This window comes from Triticum urartu, chromosome 2A (genome assembly GCF_056163025.1).
Source record: "Triticum urartu cultivar PI428250 chromosome 2A, HENAU_Tu73, whole genome shotgun sequence".
Lineage (NCBI taxonomy): Eukaryota > Viridiplantae > Streptophyta > Magnoliopsida > Poales > Poaceae > Triticum > Triticum urartu.
In genome coordinates, this window is record NC_141874.1 from 384,578,557 (window position 1) to 384,583,169 (window position 4,613).

The window sequence follows — 4,613 nt, forward strand, 5'->3', positions numbered from 1 at the left end:
TATCACGTCTCTGGTACGTGAGATACCATCCGGTTTACATAGAAATTACCGGGGCATAAAAATGGCTCCTCCAACATTCTCTCCACACGCAAATGCACCGGAGCACGGGAAAGCTAATGTCGTTGTAGATTATCACTATTTCAGAACTGGAAAATGTTTTATAGCTCAAATTTGTCGTTTCTGATTGTAAAATTGTTTTCACACAAAAAGTTTGTTGCGACGAGAACTTCAAAACTAGATCTCATGTTGGCATGCGTTGATCACTTTTTGGTCGAATGTTACCGCAAGTTATCAGTTATGTTATATGTATACTAACATGTTATTTATGTAGAAGTGACCGGGGGTGTGTTTTCAACGACTTTTTTCCCCCGGATCAAAGTTACCATGGTATTTGTACCTAACCTATCAGGTCTGTGATGCAAATGTTACCGTGTTATTTGCATAGAAGTAACCGGGGTATGTTTCAACAACTTTTTATTCGGGTATAAAGTTATCGTGGTGTTTGTACCTAAGTTATCAGGTTTGCGGTCTTATATTACCATGATACTTATACAGGAATTATCGGGGTGTGTATTCAACTATTTTTTTCATGGGTAAAAGTTATCGGTGTTTGTACCGAAGTTATCATATTTGTGGTGCTTTTATTACCATTTATACAGGAATTGTCGGGCGTATGTTTTCTAACAATTTTTTTATCGGGTCAAAATGTTATCATGGTGTTTGTACGCGAGTTATCAACTCTGTTGTGCGTATATTCCCATGTTATTTCCACAAAAGTTATGGGGGGGGTGTATGTTTTCAACAACAAAAATCGCCCGGTCAAAGTTACCGTGGTGTTCCAAGTAATTGTATATTATCATGCTATTTCTACAAAAGTTACCAGGTATGTTTTCAACAACATTGTTCCCTTGTCAGATGTTATCGCGGTGTTTGTGTGTAAGGTATCACGTTTGTGGTGGGGATCGGGGGTATGTTATCAAGTCGAAGTTACCACCTTATTTCCACATAAGTTATCGGAGGGTATGTTATCAAGTCGTAGTTAGTTATCAAGTGTATGATACATGTATTATCATGCTGTTACAAAGAAGTTATAGACCACGTAAAATGTGTAGGTAAAGAAATAGTGTGAGCTAATGGAGGACGTGAGAAAAAACAATAGAACTACGTGGACTAGTGTACAACATGTAGAAGAAACGGTGTAATTGGCAGCCTGACTGTTTATTTTTGTTTTATTCAAACTCGTAATATCCAATGTACAAGTATAATGTAAACAAAAAGATTTAGCTGACCTGGTGGTTAGTGAAGTAAGTAATATTTACCTAAAATCGTGGGTTCGACTCCTAGCTAGCACAATGATTTTTTTAGCATTTTTAACTTTTTGAAAAACAGAGAAAACATGCCTCTATTTTACCTGGCTGGGAACATGGGCCTAATGATGGAAACATGAAAAAAACCTGTCACGACATGGGCTTGATCGAGACAAACTGTCGCAACGTGGCCTTGATCGAGGGCGGCAAAGCTGGGGTCGAGCGGAGAGATCGAGCAGGAATTGTGGATCACGAGAAAAAGAGATGCAGCTGGAGCGGATCGTGCGAGCCGTCGGATTTAAAATGAACGATATCTGGGTCGTTCGTGCCTGTGGCTAAATTCCTGCCGGCAGGAAATTAGCTTTTCCGTTTTTAGAATCATTTAATGTTTTTTGTTTCAACTAGACAGATTTCTTTTGTGCTACTTATTTTGACTGTACCACTGTAGGGGTAGCCCGTGTTAGATATTTGTATATCATGTAACGGGATTATTGTTGTAACTCTTCTGTAATTGTGGATCGCACCATGCCAGGGCTGCGTGTCTATTTTGTAGGGCATGAGTGCTCTCTTTCCTTGTATAAGTGTTGTACTTTTGTAAGGCATTTTTAACTTTTTAAAAAATAGAGAAAACAGGCCTCTATTTTACCTGACTGGGAACATGGGCCTAATGATGGAAACGTGAAAAAAACCTGTCACGACATGGGCTTGATCGAGACAAACTGTCGCAACGTGGCCTTGATCGAGGGCGGCAAAGCTAGGGTCGAGCGGAGAGATCGAGCGGGAATTGTGGATCACGAGAAAAAGAGATGCAGCTGGAGCGGATCGTGCGAGCCGTCGGATTTAAAATGAACGATATCCGGGTCGTTCGTGCCTGTGGCTAAATTCCTGCCGGCAGGAAATTAGCTTTTCCATTTTTAGAATCATTTAATGTTTTTTGTTTCAACTAGACAGATTTCTTTTGTGCTACTTATTTTGACTGTACCACTGTAGGGGTAGCCCGTGTTAGATATTTGTATATCATGTAACGGGATTATTGTTGTAACTCTTCTGTAATTATGGATCGCACCATGCCAGGGCCTACGTGCCTATTTTGTAGGGCATGAGTGTTCTCTTTCCTTGTATAAGTGTTGTACTTTGTATCTGAGATAATCAAGGCAACAATTATTCTCTCCAACTTGGTATCAGACACCAGGACCTCCCCATGGCCTCGCCGCACTCCTCCGCGAACACCAGCGCCGCCACCTTGCCGGGATCCCTCTCCTCCACGGCGCCCGCCGCTGACACCACCACGGCCTCCTCTCCCTCCTTCGTCTTCGGTACGAACTCATCTGGCACCTCCGCATCTTCTGGATCGCGCTTCGCCCCTCTCTTCTCCTCCACTGCTCCAGCGCCCCCTCCGGCATCCACCTCGGCGTATCTCCTCCCCATCTACCGTGACCCCATCACTAACCACATAAAATTCCTCCTCAACCCTGCTGACCACAACTATCATAAGTGGAAGTCCTTCTTCCTCATGGTCCTCGTTCGCTACGGCGTTACTCATCTCATCGAGCATCCCCCGCCGCCCAACGCCGATGCCGCCTACCTAGATCTTGATGCTCATGTTGCCCTTTGGATCTACGCCACTCTCTCTGACGCCATGGTGGATCATGTCGTCGGCGCCACCACCACGTTTGCCATATGGACAAAGATCCGTGATTACTTCCTCTTGAACCGTGCTGCCCGGTTCATCATCCTCAACAGGCAATATCGCAACCTCAAGCAGGGCGATCTCTCTGTCCAGGAGTACGCCCGTCGCATGAAACTCCTTACCGATGGCCTTGCCGACATCGAGCACGCCGTCACCGAGGTTGATCTCACCACCAGTTCTTCACGGCCTCGACAAACGCCTCGACACCATCCGTGTGGTTCTCGGCGATCAGGGCCTGCCGGTCGACATCATGCTCTCCCGCGTCACCCTGGCCGAGGAGTCCATGGCGCAACGCTCTGCTGAGGAAAGCGCCTCGGTGTTTGCCCTCCACAACGGGGGCTCTTCTACGGGCAGCAGCTCGAGCACCGGTGGTTCACGCGGGGACCGCTCCGGTGATCGTGGCCATGAGCGCCCCACGGGCCCCTCGCCGCATCCCCCTGCCCGTGGCCGCGGCTACCGCCAAGACGACGGTGGTGACCGCGGGCATGGGCGTGGGCGTGGGCGCGGTGGCCGTGGCCGTGGCGAGTTCAACGGGCGCGGGCAGTCTGCGGCTCCTTCCATGGCGCCCTTCACCGGGTACTTCGCGCCCTATGGGATGGCTCTCCCCCCTCCGCGCTCCGGCTGGGTGCCCCCCCAACACGGCGGGCGTCCTCAGGCCGCGCCCGGGCTCGCATGCGCATGCCTACCCCGTCCAGCACACGGTTGCCCCGCCTCCCGCCGCCCACTACCCGCTGGCGATGTACTACCCTCCCCCGCCGCCCTCATGGGACCACTTCGCCATGCTGAATGCCGCCTACAGTCACGGTGGTCACCACGCCACCGCCCCATCCAATGAATGGTTCCTCGACAGCGGCGCCTCCTCCCACATCACCGGCAACCAAGGTATCTTGACCTCGTCTAGTTCTTCTTTAAAGCGTTCTACACCATCTTCTGTGCTTGTTGGCAACGGTCATTCTCTTCCTATTACTGCATCTTGTTCTACTACCCTCTGAAAGTGCTAGTGATCGACTAGAGGGGGGGGGGTGAATAGGTGATTTTTATGGAAGTCTTCAAAACATGGAAGTTTCGAAGACAAACGATAGAATTAAACCTATTACCATGCAGCGGAAGGTAGACTACACTAGGCAAACCATAGTCAAGTATTCAATGGAGTGAAAGCACAATGACTAATAGCAGCTAGGCAGTAAAGATCAGGTAGGAAGATATTGTGAAGCCAATCAGAACAAGCAGTCACTCAGTGAAGACAAAAGATAAAGCAATCATACAATGACTTCACAAGGACCAACAGTAAGTAAAGGGAAGGGAAGGATGAAACCAGTGACACGTTGAAGACAATGATTTGTTGGACCAGTTCCAGTTGCTGTGAAAACTGTACGTCTGGTTAGGGAGGCTGAGATTCAACTCAGAAGACCTCGTCTTCACCTTATTCCCCTTGAGCTAAGGACACCCAGTCCTTGCCCAATCACTCTGGTAAGTCTTCAAGGTAGACTTCCAAACCTTCACAGACTTTGTTCACCGGCGATCCACAATGACTCTTGGATGCTCAGAACGCGACGCCTAACCGGCTGGAGGATTCACAGTCCTCAAGTGTAATAAGTCTTCATATCACACAAACA

The 4,613-nt window shown here is 48.0% G+C and overlaps 1 pseudogene; it reads left to right on the top strand.

Moving 5' to 3' along the window:
* The first annotated feature begins 2,508 nt into the window (after positions 1–2,508).
* LOC147985206 (uncharacterized) lies at positions 2,509–3,832 on the top strand (annotated as a pseudogene).
* Positions 3,833–4,613: the final 781 nt, after the last annotated feature.